This window comes from Peromyscus eremicus, unplaced genomic scaffold (assembly GCF_949786415.1).
Source record: "Peromyscus eremicus unplaced genomic scaffold, PerEre_H2_v1 PerEre#2#unplaced_113, whole genome shotgun sequence".
NCBI classification, from domain to species: Eukaryota; Metazoa; Chordata; class Mammalia; order Rodentia; family Cricetidae; genus Peromyscus; species Peromyscus eremicus.
The window spans coordinates 135,793-152,384 of NW_026734352.1; the positions used below are offsets into that span (position 1 = coordinate 135,793).

General features: G+C 41.5%; 1 pseudogene; it reads left to right on the forward strand.

Moving 5' to 3' along the window:
- Window positions 1-7,156: 7,156 nt before the first annotated feature.
- The window catches only part of LOC131901579 (cytochrome P450 3A9-like), a 30,274-nt pseudogene continuing 20,838 nt past the window's right edge, over window positions 7,157-16,592 (forward strand).

Genomic DNA, 16,592 nt, shown 5'->3' on the forward strand with positions numbered 1-16,592 from the left:
AGCAGCAGCAGGACCACAGACCTAGACATGGCCCTCAGCAGCAGCTGGGACCTGGGCATTACCATGGCCCTGGTGGCAGCACTGGGCACCCAGATCAGTATGACCCTGATAGCAGCATGACCCTGAGACATCAACATGGTCTCTGGTGGCTGACCAGACTTCAGGCATCCCCATAGTCTTCAGCAATAATGGAAGCCATGGACATCAACTTAGACCCTGGCTGCTGTAGAGCCATGGACCCAGACATGGCTCTTGGAAGCAGACTTGGCCCTTATGACACTATGGTCCCGGGTGACAGCCCAGGCCACTCAGATCAGCAGTGGCAACATGGCCCTCTGACACCCATATGACCACAGGTTGTGGCCTAGACCCTGGGCTTCCCTGTGGCCTCTGGTGGCAACATGGGCCACAGTTCAACACAGACCCTGGCTGTGGCAGGACCATGCACCCAGACATGATCCTAGGTTACAGTCAGGGCTCAGATGTCATCATGGCCCCAGGTGACAGTGCAGGCCACCTAGTTCGCCATGTCCCCCACAGCAGTGTGGCTCTTGGACTTCAGCGTGACTCCAGGTGGCTGCCCAGACCCCCGGCATTGACGTGGTCTTCACTGGCATCAGGAGCCACAGACATCAAATCAGACCCTTTCTGCTATAGGGTCACAGCACAAACCTCTCCACCCTGTAAATGGAAGCTTCCCCTTCTCTCCAAGGTCCTGGAATGGTGTTTTTAATATACTATACTTTTCTTTCTAATGCCCTCCTGCCTTAACCATGGACTCAAGGTCCTTTTTCCTAAAAAATCCCCATCTCTATAGGGTAATTATGTGTCACCTTCCTTTGGGGATAAACAAGACTCTTGCCCTGTGGTAAAAGAAAAAATTCAAGAGACCAGTAAAAGTGAGTTTTTAATAAAGCTCTGGGCTGGAGAGATGACTTGGTGGTTAAGAACACTGGCTGTTCCTACAGAGGACCTGATTTGGGTTCCCTTCATCCACATGGGGGCTCACAACATTGTAACATTGATAGCATGACCATTTATGAGCTTAATTGCTTCCTTTACAGTTATCTCAAGTTGAACTTTAACTTTTCAGGGAAATTGAAAAAGATAAACACACTAAGACTGATAAAGGTTTTAGATTATATGGTTAATTTTAGCTCAAGGCTATAATTATCACCTTGTCTCTCTATCTGCAACCAAAATAGAATCTGGCTGTTAGTGATCTATGTCCTCTGTCTGTCTGTGAGACATCTGTTTATTCATAGCAGGCCATTGAAGGCAGACAGGGTGTGCAGTACAGAGGTAATCAGGATGTACTTCTGATACAGAGTGTCTGCATCTGCTCTTGCAGCTCAATTATTGATGTTCATGTCTTTTCATGTTTAAGGATACTGCCTTATAGGGCAAATTTCAAAAAAAGTATATCTCCTTTTATGACCCTTTGTAGACTAAGACCTTTTGCTCTGGATTGGCCACAGTGCTGGTCTCAAGAAATGACTAGACTATCCCACATAGATAGACTAGAGGCCTACAGATGAATAGGGCAGCTCAAGGCCTAACTATGCCTCATTACAAGATCCACTTAACTAAATTAAGTTTTGCAGAGTAAAATGTGTTAGTTCCAGAAAGGATTTATATTTTCTTATATGTATGTTAGTGTGTCTGTTGCATTTGTGTGTGTGTGTGTGTGTGTGAGAAAGAGAGAGAGAGAGAGAGAGAGAGAGAGAGAGAGACAGAGACAGAGAGAGACAGAGAGAGAGCAGAGAGAGAGACAGAGAGAGAGACAGAGAGAGAGACAGAGAGAGAGAGAGAGAGAGAGAGAGAGAGAGAGAGAGAGACAGAGACAGAGAGAGACAGAGAGAGACAGAGAGAGAGAGTATGTGTGTGTAAGTGTGAATGCACATGTATGTGACTGTGTGTGGAAGCCGACAGTTAAAATCGAGCATCTTTCTTTGTTCATTCTCCACATTTATCCTCTTAAGATTTATTTTATTTATGTGTGGTTTTTATATTTATGTGTGTGCAAGCATTTGCATATGCCTGTAGTAGCTATAGGAAGGGATAAGTTTTCTTGCAACTTAAGTTACATTTGTTGTGAGCCACCCAATGATGTGCTGGGAATTAATTCAGGTCCTACACATTGGCAACAAGTGTTTTTAACCACTGTGTGATCTCTCTAGCTCTTCCACCTTTATTTTTTGAGATAGGGTCTCCCATTCAACCTAAAACTCATCAATTACACTAGGCTGGCAGGCTAGTGAGCTTCAGAGAACTACCTGTTTTCACTCCTATCCCTGAAACTGCTACAGGTACACATTACCATGCCTAGATTTCTACGTGTGTTCTTTAGATCCTAAATCACATCCTCATGCTTGCATGGCAGACACTTTCTTTACCAACTGAGCCATGAACCTAGTCTTTTTCTCCATGTATCCATTGAGCAGTTATCCAACTTACTATGTAGCCTAAGATGACCTTGAACTCCTAATACTCTGGTTCTTACCTCCCAAGTGTTGAGATTTTAGATGTGAGCTACAACCAGCATTACAGAGCACTTGGATCAGACCCAGCACCTCATGAATGTTAAGCAAGCATTCTACCAACAAAACCACATGTCTAGCCCCAATTAAAGCAATTCTAAATCTCTCTTCATATTCACTTTATAGACAATATTTCATAGGCGTTGTCATAGTTACTTTGCTATTGCTGTGAAGAGACACCATGATCAAGGCAACCTATAAAAGAAAGAGTTTATTACAGACTTGCTAATAGTTTCAGAGGGTTAGTCCATGACCATTGTGGCAAGAAACATGCAGCAGGCAGGCAGGCATGGTGCTGGAGCAGTAGCTGAGAGCTGACGTGTTGAGAAAACAACCACAGGCAGAGAGAGAGCCAACTGGAATGGCTTGGGCTTTTGAAACCTCAAAGTCTACCCTCAGTGATACACTTCCTCCAACAAGACCAAACTTTCTAATTCTTTCCAAACAGTTCCAACATCTAATAGCCAAGTATTCAAACTTATGAGATGGGGGCCATTCTTGTTCAAACCATCACATTCCTATGTCATAGTCTATCACAGAAAGAAGTCAGGTCAGGAACTCAAGAAGGGCAGGAACTTGGAGGCATGGAAAGTACAGGTCACAGAGGAACACTGTTTTCTGGCTAATTCCCCCTGGCTTGCTAAGTCTGCTTTCCTATAACACCCAGATGTAACACCACCCAAAATGGTCTGGGCTCTCCCACATCAATCACTGATTAAGAAAATACACTACAGGCTTGCCCACAAGCCAACCTGGTAGGGACATTTTCTCAATTGAAGTTTCCACTTCAAAAATGACTTTACTCTGCATCAAGTTAACATAACACTAGTTAGGACAGGAACTAAATGTACACTTTCCAAATGATGAAATAGAAATGGCTCAAAAAAAATCAAGAAATAAATGTTCAACATCTTTAGTCACCAAAGAAATACAAATCAAAACTACATTTTTTTTAATGCCACTAACATCTTTAGTAACCATACTATTTGGGCCCTGACTTTATATACATTTCTTTTCCTGGTCAAACTTTTCATATATTTACTTTTGTATCATATTCCTTGTTCTCCCAGTAAATCTGGCTAGAAGCCGCCAGCAGTAACCATGCCAACAAGCATAACACTGTGTTACTTTTCCCCTTTAAACTCAGCCTCCAACATTCTCGGGGCATGAAAAAAAATGCAGGCATGTTTGTTGCCAGCATGTAACACGAATGGCCTCTGATTCCCCACAAAGTTTTCATTTTCATCTGAAACATCATTAGCCAGGACTTTATGTCCAGAATGATGTCGTCATCCTTTGCTAAGACTGCAATCATCCATCAGTCTCCACTTACAGCAACCTAAGCGCTAGCTTCCTTTCCCAGGTTTTTCTTATTCTTCACAAACAAGTTTCACGAGTTTCTGAGTCTCACAGTCATGTATAGTCACAATAATAACCTGGCTTATTTATGCAAATTTTGTGTGCTATTTGTAGTAACATTTCAGGAGCATGAGAAAATCCTACAGGTAAACAACCTGGGAGACAAAAGATTTGTTTGAGCTCATAATGTCTGGAGTTCCCATTTGCTCAATCACTTTGGGTGCGTGAAAAGTCTGAATAAAACATCAAGGCAGGGAGCATGTGGCTTACCCAGTGGCAGGTGTGAAGGAGATTAGGGGAGAGACAAGGAGGAAAGGAACTTGAATGATCTGGTAGAAAAAGATACACCCTTCACAGGCAGAGCTCCAGCTGTCATTTCTAATACAGCTTCTGGAGCCTATATGGGGCAACAATTCATTTATCTGAAAGCAGAGGGGGGGAGATGGTACAGGGCGGGGGCAGGCATGTCTGTTTGACACTCCTTTCCCCCAAGTCTGTAGCTGGAATCATATTTTATTTTGGAGTCTTGGGCACCCTTGCATGCTATATGGAGTAACATCTGCCATAGACTGGTGGCCAGAGTGCTTCCGGTGCACCTCTCAACCCTTTCATACCCACTCATATTGGACATGAAGCCTTTTCAGAGACTTCACACTCATTGGTTAAGAATGTGGCTAACCATGTTTTAATGATACTCGTAGGAGACCTGACCTTTCCTGGTTGGAGACAAAAGAGGAGGGGATTGTAGGGGAGAGGGACTGGGAGGGGAGGATGAGGAAAGAGGCTACAACTAGTATGTAAAGTAAATAGACAAATAAAAACTAAAAGCATGAAACATAAACAAATGTACCATGAATGGGGAAAAAAAAGGATTATGACTAACTTGGGGACTGGGGATATGATTCTGTAGATAAAGTGCCTACTATGAAAGCATATGGACCAGAGTTCGACTGTCTGCACACAATGTCTGGCAGGCATAGTGGACTGCCTGTAATCCCAGGGTGTGGGAGGCAGAGCCAGGGGAACAGCAGAGTGAATTGGCCAATTAGATAAACCAAACTGGCAAGCCCGGGTTTCAAGTGAGAAAGACTGACTCATTATATAAGGTGAGCTGTTGGTCAAGGAGGATGTCTGCTGTCCACTTCCAGCCTCCACATGCACAGTCACACATGTGCACTGGACCTACCCACACTCACACTCACCCCTAGTACCATCGAAGTTTCCAGATTAGGTTGTTTTGTCTGACAGTTAAAAGAATTAGAAGGTGGGAAAGTTGGTAGCGTAACAGGTAACAATGGGGAAAATCTCAAGCCCAGCAAGTGGAGTCAATAGTTGAAAACTACTTTTATTGAAGGTGAAGAAGTACAGACGCAGCATGGCATGCACAGAGAAAGAACCCTGGAAACACAAGGGAACTCAGGAAGCTAAAGTCCAGCATCCCCTAGAGAGCTGGGGGCTTGAAGGGCTGTGGGTGGGCTAGAATTAGGTTCTTCCCCTAATTTAGAATTGGGTAATTTAAACAAAAAAAAAAAAAAAAAGAAAAGCTGAAAGGCTTACAATTTTGGGTAAACTTACCCTAGTCCTACCTTTCAACTTGTTATAAAGCCTTCTAGGTCTTTGTTTCATATCAGGAGGGTGAGAAAGAAGCCAGATATTTGCCATCTTTATCATATTTCTGTGACACCTTTCCCTATCTGTATGTCTATCAGGGATCTGTATAATTCTTATTCACTCACCCCTACAATTGTGAACATAGACACACACACCACATCAATACACACTCACGGGTTATTTAATTATTTTATTTTATGTATATGGGTGTTCTGCCTGCATGTCTGTGCATCACATGTGTGCAGTGCCCATAGAAGCCAGAGAGGGAGTTGGATCCACTGAAGGTTGAGTTACAGGACATGGTGTGGGAGACCATTTTCAGGTTTCATGGTGGTTTTACCCAACAGGTCTGCATAGAGAAGATGATTGGACCACGGGCCTGAGTGCAGGTGTCTGAGATGGTCTGCACTTGGCTGTGTTGAAGGGAGGTCTTTTGCTCCACCCTTTGGCATTTCTATAAATACCCTAGGGCAGAGACAGTCAGGGCCCAATGGAATAGGTTCCAGGCCCTCTCGTGGCTATCCTGTATTTTCTCTCTGTTTCTCCTCCCTCTAAATCCTTCTATCTAATATTTCCTGCTGATCCTACTCAAGAGCACTCTGGGGAAATGTGAGGATGATGGGCAGCCCTCTCACACCGTTGTTAAGTCTCCATGTGGGTGCTGAGAATTGGAACCTGGTCCTTTGGCAGAGCAGACAGTAATCTAAAGTATTGAGACATCCCTCCAGCTCCATTTGATGTAGCAATCAGCTCCAAGACAGATCTGCCTGCATATGTCAGGAAAAAGACTGGGTCTAGCTCAACACTCTTGTTTCTATGACATAGGGACATGAAGTGATCACCAAACATTTATGGGAATGGACACAGAGAAGACAACTTCATCTGTTGCATTCTGTAAGCATTCTACAAGGGACTAGAGACAAAAGAGAGTCATAGCTAGACTATGTCTTGCAGAAACTTATGACTTGATAATGGAAACATGTATGGAAACCAATAACATTCTTGGAGGGAGAAAAATATAATTGTTTTCCTGGACATAATAAAGCTTCTCCAGGAGACTGAGTATTTCTTTTGTTTGATGAGGTTGGTGAGGAAGGATTCTACCAGATGGGTTTTTAAAGAATGGATTTTGAAGGATTAACGAGGGTCTTCTGTGAGACAGAGCATATTGTAGGCAGAGGGAAGTGAATTATAAAATACCTGTAGGTGTAGCTCATTTGACTGAATTTCAAGGACTGAGAAATAAAAACAGCCCTGGGCAAAAGGACAGACTACAGGAAGTTAAAGCCAATAACTTCACCTGAGTCTCTGATAAGAAGCAATAACCTTTGGATCCAGTGATAACACAGGTTGTATTTAAATTGATCTTTCTATCAGACAAATTCAAAGATCCAAGTGGACACATGTTTGCCAACTGCTGAGGAGGAGAGTGCACCTGACTCATGGAACTGTGGGTGGAGCACTCTGGTGTTTTCATTGGCTGCAAGACCAGCCCAACCCCTTTCCCAGTCCTTAAGCACTGCAGGCTGGCCTCCTTGAGTCACAGCTGGGTGGGGAAGGGAGCTCATCAGGCTCAGACCTGCAAGGCACAACACACAGAGCTGAGAATAAAACACAAAAGAGAGACTTGATTAAAGAAAGCGGCAATGGACCTGATCCCAAACTTTTCCATGGAAACTTGGATACTCCTGGTTACCAGCCTGGTGCTCCTCTACCTGTGAGTAAACTGCCCAGGCTCCTCTCCTCAGTGATCAAGACTTGGGGATGTGAATTGGATAATTCTTTCCTCTACCTGTTTGGAAAATCCAAAGAGAAAATAAGGGGATGTTGCTTCAGTGTGTGGGATGCTAAGATCTACAGTGTTGCTGTTGGTCTTATGCAAATCCCTCCAAAGGGATACATAGGCATTCTTCTTCTACTAAACTCCACTTTCTGTGGATAGGAGGATTGAGTGACCTCAGTGAGACTTGGGGTATCCTCTGATTGAGTCTCAGTTTTTCCCCAGATTAACCAACCAGAGCTCAGCAGAAGCAGATTACAAATAGCTGGTCACTGTGTATGATAGGAGGAGGCCTCTTCTGCAAGGTCTTGGGATTGTGGGGATGGGAGGAGCTTCTGTGTCATCTTCACCTGTGTCCTCTGATGCAGGAGATGTATAGTGTTGCCCTGTGTGCACATGACTAGTTTCTGCTCCCTTGTCCCACCTCTAAGACCATTTATGCAATGACCCTAGTATACCCCAGGCTCTGTGGTAGGCTCAGATTGCCTCCTTTTTTTGTTACTCATCCTTAAGTATCCCAAACTTGGTTCTTCTTTATAATGTGAAGAATTATTTGTTTCTAAGTGGTGAATCTTTAGGGCAAAGGAGACCCGACTTTGATTCTTTCCCTTCCTCGTTTCCCTTCAAGTTCATAGCATCTGTATAAGGAGTTACTCCTCCCCAGCTATGAGATCTACTGGCATCCTCAAAAGGCAGACACTCTGAAACAATTTGGATTTTAAATATTTTCCCTCTAAGTTCTACTGGGAGTATAAGTCAAAAACATCTATCTCTGTACTTCCTTTCTAATTGGGATGCCTCCTGAGTCCTAGGATAATAAACATGTGACCTAGACCACTGTAGACAGCTCATTCTACTGTCTCTGTGTGTGTGTGCATGTGCATGTGAGTGCATGTGTGTGTTTGTGTGTGTGTGTGTGTAGACACACCTATTAGTCCATGGATAGTAGATGCTCCTTCCTCACCAAACACATCACACTTGATTTCTATCACCAATTAATATTAATAAATGATAAACACTCATGGTAATATGGAAACAGACATTTTGAACATGGTTTTATTCTTGGAGAAAAAATATTTAAGATATTGTGGCAATATCTTTCCTATTTGATCATGTTTTACAATTATTTGAAAGGTTTCATTTCATTCTATTTGATCCTAAAACTTCAGTGAGATATGCCAGCAGCCTTCTTTCAGAAGGCTAAAATGGGGCTGTTGCTCTCAGTATTTGTGACAACAAATTGTGTGAAGTGACTTCATCTGTTTCTAAGTGTCAGGAATGTAAGCCTAAGGCATAAGCAAATACATGGGACAGACTGTACGTATGGTTCAAAATAAACTCAGCGAGCAGGTTTTTTGTTTTTCAGTTCAACAGTTTTTGCTGTGCTTGTCCATCAGGTCATGTGAGTTTTTCAGTGTAGGTGGATAAGGAAGAGAATGGGACAGTGATGGCATGAACTCTTTTCAGGTATGAGTTAGGATAGTGGTTTTCAACCTGTGGATCGTGACCCCATTAGGGGATCAAGCAACCCTTTCCTAGGGGTCACATATCAGATACCCTACATATCAGGTATTTATATTAAGAGTCATAGCAGTATCAAAATTGCAGTTACAATGTAGTAAATAGTTTTATGGTTGGGGGTCACCACAGCATGAAGAACTGTGTTAAAGGGTCACAACATTAGGAAGGTTGAAAACCACTGAGTTAGGAGAAAGTAAGAAAATACTCCTCTCCTCTCAAGGACAAAGTCTCAGATACACTTTTGGGTTGCAGCCCCCCCACTGAAGATCAGAAGGGCAGACCCACTGGCGTCCAGTTTCCTATATGTAGAAGTATTCTAGCCTGAATCTCACATTAACAGTGATGTTTGGGGACATTTGTAAATAATTCACTGTAGGACTTAGAGCCAAAACAATTCATCTACTTTTTGAGTTAACCTTTGTGGGCCTGGGGAGTCTCTCAGATAAATGTGGAGTTAAAAATGAAGATCAAAAATAATTGCTGCTGTTGAAGTTTTTGTTGTTATTTGTTGCTTCCATGTTATCCCCCACTCCAGCTTGAATGTTACAGTTCCTGTGTGTGTAACTGATAAGCCTGCACAACATACAGTGACAATCCCTAAGAACTTGATCTCCCACTTTACAGATACTGAACCTATACACATGGAACTTTTAAGAATTTGGGGATTTCTGGACCCAAACCACTGCCTTTCGTGGGAAATATTCTTGCATACCGAAATGTAAGTGTTGACTGAGTGCTCTGCTTGGATTATTGTGGTTGTCAAAACTAGCTTAGTTCCTTTCATTAGAAAGGCCAGATCTGCCGGGCAGTGGTGGCGCACGCCTTTAATCCCAGCACTTGGGAGGCAGAGCCAGGCGGATCTCTGTGAGTTCGAGGCCAGCCTGGACTACCAAGTGAGTCCCAGGAAAGGCGCAAAGCTACACAGAGAAACCCTGTCTCAAAAAACCAAGAAAGAAAAAAAAAAAAAGAAAGAAAGGCCAGATCTTACGTGACAGTTCTCAGGTTTTATTATTATTGTCTTTGGAGGACGTGGTTTGGTGCAGCTGATCAGCTCAGACCTCATTTTGGGGACTTGTTCAGATTTATGAGCCTCAAAAAAGTTTTGCTTTTTTTCCAGTATATATTCTAGCAAGGGACAGTAATGCCTCTGGAACCCCTTTTTAAGTTCATACATATTTGTTTGTTTGTTTGTTTGTTCGTTCATTCATTCATTCATTTGATTAGAGTGTGTGAGTGTGTGTGTGTGTGTGTGTGTGTGTGTGTGTGTGTGTGTGTACATGAAGGTCAGATAATCACTAGGAGAGTTGATTCTCCTCTTGCACCTTGTGGGTACTGGAATCAAACTCAAGTCAACAAGCGTGGGTGGCAGATGCCTTCACCTACTGAGCCATCTCACTGGCCACTTTTGTTTCCACAGCTGAAAACATCACAATTGAAACTTGGCAGAAGTTTTGCTTCATTTTGTTTTTCAGTTTTGAAAGTGTTCTAGTTTCCTTTCTGTGGCTGAAATTAACCATTCTGAACAAGGGAGGTGGCGAGATGGTTCAGAACATTTGCTCTTACAGGGAACCTGAATTTGGTTCCCAGCACCCACATGGCACCTAACTCCAGTTCCAGGGGATCTGATACCTCTTGCCTGCTGGGACACAAGGCTTACACACAGGGCACATACATACATGCAGGCAAAGCACCCATACACATAAGATACAAATAAATCTTTAAAACAAAATGTTGTGAGCAGTGCAAATTAGGGAAGGAAAGGTTTTCTATCATCTTACTGCTTGGGATTCATTATTGACAGATATCAGGCCAGGAACCTGGGTCAGAAACCGTGGAGGAACCTGCTTCCTGACTCTCTCAGGCTCTTGTTAGTTATCTTTCTTATACGGCCCAGAACTACCTGCCCAGGGAATGGAAACAGTGAGCTGAGTCTCTTACATCAATTAACCATCAAGATAAGCCCCCATAGACATTGGCTCCACAGGCCAATCTGATCTTGGAAATCTCTCAGTGGAGACTCCCTTCTCATATTATTGGCTCTGTCAAGTTGATAATTAAAACAAACTAGGACAGGAAGTAAAAAGTCAAAGGAAATGGTTAAATTACATTGTTTCCTGTAGTTATGACATCTCTCCGCCTTTCTGTGTTCATTAGGGACCCTGGGAAACAAGGTCTCTGTCATTCCTCCCTTGCTTGTTTTCTCAATCAACAACATGCCTGAGACTCACCCACTCTCTAGATTGAAAGAGATCTGGAGTTTGTTCCTGTTCCTAGTTCTTCTGGTGTTCTAGGGAGAGCTTATGAGGTAAACAAAAAGGACTCTAAATATGGAGATAAACAATGATGCCTGTTCCTGGGAATCTCCCTCGATTTCTCTTAGCTTCTGTTTCCTCTTACACCTAAGAAAGGAATGACTTAGAGTCCTTGCACACTTAAGGATGACATGTGGGGAAGCAAACACACTTTAAAGAGACAACGTATTCACTATTATTCACAGACAAGAGTAAACGGCCATGCACGTACAATGTTGGGGGGAAGTCTGAACAATTTCAAGTTCTCCCATTTCAAATATCTCCTATATTCTCTCTCCCTCTCACTCATACACCTAGGAACAACAACATTCCTCTTACTGCCAGTGATGGATAGTTAACTTGATTTAGAAAGATTCAAATCTTTTAGATATAGATAATCCCAATTAGAGATAAGGGCAGTCTACTTAAAATAGTAGTCAGGAGCAGCAAGATAGCTCAATTGGTAAATGTGTCTGCCAAGAATCCTGACTACCTGAGTTTGGGCCTTAGAACCCATGTGGTAGAAGGAGAGAATTGACTACCAGAAGTGGTCTTCTGTTCTACTCTGTTCTACACACACACACACACACACACACACACACACACACACACCAAATAAATGTAAAAATAATAATAATGCATTTTCATTTTCTTTCTCTTCCCAGGGATTTTGGGAGTTTGACAGAGAATGCCATAAAAAATATGGGAAAATATGGGGGTAAGTGTTCTGGAAACTTCCATTTGTTTACTTGAAATCATCACATACCTCTGTGCCTGGAAGACGGTCATAGCCCATAACCTCTTGAGTTGAAGTTATGATTGTATGTATTTTAGAGGCTTTTAATACACAGGTCCCATATGTCTTCAGGTACCATGGTTCACAGACTGAATTAGTCTGATAAAAATTGCATTTTTTACTATTCTCGCAGACTTAAAGGTCCAAGGATGGCTCACTTGATTTTCTGCCCAGTGTCTGGCTATTCAATTCAGTATCATGTATACACCACCCAGACTTAACAAATGTTCCCATTTATTTTTAATTGTGGTCTCTTTGTAGAACTATTTTGTGTATAATGAGCTACATTATACTTCATTTCATGAGACTCATGTGATATGTGGTCAGAATTCCTGACTTGAACTAGGAGCTCATATAGTTGTGTATTGCACAATTTGGATTATGGATCTTGTAACATCTGGATCAGCATCTGGGTTCTGGGCATGCCAGGAACAGAATAGTTGAATCCTTTCAACTATTAATTGAATCCTTTCTGCTTTGCCAATGCAGGTTTTATGAGGGCCGACAGCCTGTGTTGGCTATCATGGATCCAGACATAATCAAAACAGTGCTGGTGAAGGAATGTTATTCTACTTTCACAAACCGTCAGGTAGGCATCTATTTTTTAAATTATTTAAACATCTATTCATGTATTCACACATTTGTTAGGTTTTTGGGGTCTCTTTCTCTCTCTCTCTCTCTCTCTCTCTCTCTCTCTCTCTCTCTCTCTCTCTCTGTGTGTGTGTGTGTGTGTGTGTGTGTGTGTGTGTGTGTGTGTGTGGAGGGGGGCATGTGAGGGGTGTGTATAGTATTGTGTAGTAGATGTGCAGTATATGCACTCATATGTGTAGATGTCCCTGCCCCAAACACACAAGGAAGCCAGAGAAGCATATGAGATGACCTGCTCTATTACTCTCTCATCCCCTACTGAGCTTGGAGGTAATCTGGCAGCCCAAAGCTCCTGACATTTTCCTGTCTCTGTCCTTCGCACAGCTGAAATTACAGGCATGTGTGGCAATACGCAGCTTTTGAAGTTGGTGCTTGGGATTTGAACTCACCAAGCAAGCGCTCTTACCCACTGAGTCATCTCCCCAGTGCCATGTTCATGCATTAGGTTTTTTATTGTGAAGTGATTCTAACTTCATAGGGAATTGAGTAAAAATGTACATAAAGGTTCCATCTATGTTTCCTCCATTTGTTTCCATGGTAATATCTGTAGTAACTATAAATTTAGTATCTTTCTGTGACAGGAAATTGATAGAATCCATATATATTATTCAATTATCTATTTTATGTGTCTTTATTTTATGTGTGTGTGTGTGTGTGTGATGTCATACAAAATTAACACATGTGTGCCTATCTATAACAGCCAACAGTCAAGACAGAACTGTTCCTTCAATGTTGATAAGGCTCCCACGTGCTAAGCTGATAAAGTGGCCATGTACAGCTTGTTTTTTCTTCTTAATGGGAATCTATGCTTATTTTCTTCATTATTAGCATATATTTATTATGCAAAATAATAAGTTTTCTTATGACATTTCTTACCATATATAATGTACTTTATAAATATCTTTCCATTACCATCTTATATCTCCCTCTCCCTCTGGTCTTCTTCCCAAATATACTCCTTCTATTTCCATGGCATTTAAACAGTCTAATGCAGATATTGCATATGAGAAGAAGCACGTGATACTTGTATTTCTAAATCTGGCTTGTTTCTCTTAACATGATGATCTCCAGTTCCGTCCAATTTCCTTCAAATAACATAATTTTGTTCTTCTTTATGACTGAAACAAACTTCATTTGTGTGTGTGTGTGTGTCACATTTTCTTTATCCATTCACCTATTGATGGGCACCTGTGATAATTAATCTTGATTGTCAACTTGACATATGCTAGAAAAGGGAACTTCAGTTGAAGAATTTTCTCTGTCCAATAGGCCTATGAGCATGTCTGTGAGGCATTTTCCTGATTGTTAACTGATTTAGGAGAGTGAAGCCCACTATAAGTGGTACCATCCCTAGGCCAAATGACCTTGACTATATAAGAAAAGTAGCTGAACATGAGCCTTGGAGCAAGCCAGTGAGCAGCATGCCTCTTTTGGTTTCTGCTTCAAGCTCTTGACTTAAGTTCCTGACTTGGCTTCCCTCAGTGATGGATTACAACCTGTAAGCTAAAATAAACCTTTTCCTCTACAAGTTGCTTCTGGTAATGGCATTTATCACAACAACAGAAAGCAAACTAGAACAGTACCTAAGCTGATTCTACACCATGACTATTATGAATAGAAAAACCAAAAAACATGAGTGCACTGGTATCTCTGTGGTACACTGAGTTCAATTTCTTTACTTTTATACCCAACAGTAGTGTAATGAATTGTATGAGAGTTAAGTGTTCAGGCTTATGACATTTCTCTACACTGGTTTCTATGGTGGCTGCACAGATTAGCATTCCAACCAGTAAGATACAATAGTTCATTTTCAGCGTATTTTCACTAATGTTTGTTTAATGGGAATCTTTCTGTAAGAGGGGGAAAATCTTATTTAAAGGATGCAAATACATCTATTTTTCCTTTGTGGATTATGCTTTTGTAACATGTCTGAAAATTCATCCCATAAACCTCCTTGTTGGTTGTTTGTTTTTCTTTACTAAACTTTACAGTTTTAAGTTTTAATCTAAGTCTGTGATCTATTTTGTGTTATGTTTCCAGGTTTTTTTTTACATAATTGAATCATTTTTGCACCTGTGGGGAAAAAGTACCTGGGGTCTTGGAAGATGGATCAATGTATAAAAGCAGTTAGAACACAGCCTGTGTTCAGCTCCTCATAACCCATGTAAAAGATGGACACAGTAGCACACACATCTGTACTCCCAAAACACACCTATGAAGAAATGGAAGTAGAGACAGAATTTGTGAAAACTTGCAGACTAGCTGCCCTGGCCTAAGCACTGGGAAACAGCAGACACTGTCTCAAACAAGGTGGAAAGGTGAATCAACATCCAAAGATTCTCCTCTGGTGTCTACACACTTCATGGTACACACACACACACACACACACACACACACACACATGCACTCATTCATAAGAAAGTACACACACTCACATAAACACACACAAATCAGTAGGGAAAACATTCTGGTGTGGGAAAACATTCTGGTGTGGGAAAACATTCTGGTGTAGAATCATATCAGTTTAGACTACAAAGAGTAAATTCATTAAGCCAATGATTTAATGATTGTATTGAGGACCAAGAAAGAATGAAAATCATTTGGGGCTGTGTCTGTGGATGGACTACTCATTCACTGTTATGTACCATAGTCCTGTGTCTGTCCCTCCCAGAACAGCATACACTCTTGATTATTGTAACTGCATTGTGACTCCACATGAGGTACAACAATTGGTTCCTCTTTTTTTTTTTTTAGAATCCTTTCTATCTACCCTTCTTCCATTGTCTTTTCATGCAAATTCAGAATAAGCTTTATTGATGTCTACACATGAAAACCCCACTTACCTACACTATCAGAATTGGATTAAATCTTTTGATAAATATGAAGAAAATCACTGTTCTTAGCACTTTGAGTTGTACGTGTATTGCCTACATGCATGTGTCCATGTGTGCACATGCAGACATAAGTATAGGACATTGGGTGTCCAGTTTTATCATCCTGCCTTACTCTATTGAAATAGGGTCTCCCACTGAACCAGAAGCTCATTGCTTCATCTTGGCTTGATCACCAGTGAACTATTTCGATCCACCTGTCTCTGTTCTCAGCACTGCATTTATTGCACCTGTAGCCATGCCCAACTTTTTCTAATGTGAGTGCTGGGGATTCAAACTTGGGTCCTCATGCTTGAGTATCAGTGGCCACATCAGAGGAGCAGCAGGTGGCAACTGAAGTTCAAGGTGTCAGCCCACCAGGAGGCAACTCCCGCATGGGTGAAAGTTGGATAGGCAAGGCCCCAAGGCCACAGACTCCAGAATGTCTTTTGTTTCTGCTGTGCCATTACATGCTTTCCACTGCCATCTTTCTCTGGTGTCTGGTATGGTGTGAATGGGTGTGGGGAGATCCCCACTGCCTGTAATGTAGTATGTTTATCTCATAGAAACATCCCATTCTACTGGGCAGTTTTATTGTGGATTATTGTGAAGATGATTCCTTCCTAAGCTGTATTGTCTAATTGATGATAATAATAATAATTTTAGTTTTGATGAATAAAAATATATACAAGGAAATGTTACACATCTAGGGCCTATGAGTTTCACCTAAGGAGCTGCATAGATTTTAGCTCAAGTTAATGATTAAGATAAGCAATTGAGTCCCAGGAGCCAGATTGGCTTGAATTCCTTTAGTCTTAATGCTGAAAGACACAGGTTTCAGTGTGCATCATTTCCTAAAACAAAGCCTTATAATAACTTCAGGTTGGATCAGATGTTTTAATAGTAGCTTTAAGGTGAAAATTCCAAGAACATAATCTAAAATTTTATAAAGGGTGAGGGATACTGTAGAGTCAGAGAACAAATACAAAGCATCCTATTTATTACTAGCTCACTCACTTTTCTTGCTAGAATTGGTTGATAAACAAAAATGATAATTAATTCCTTATACCCATTTTCCCTCAATCTCTTGATATAAAAAACTATTGATGAATGGGTATGCACCCTAAAGATTTAAAGTAGAGCTGACTGATTTTTTTTTATATATAAAAGTTTAGA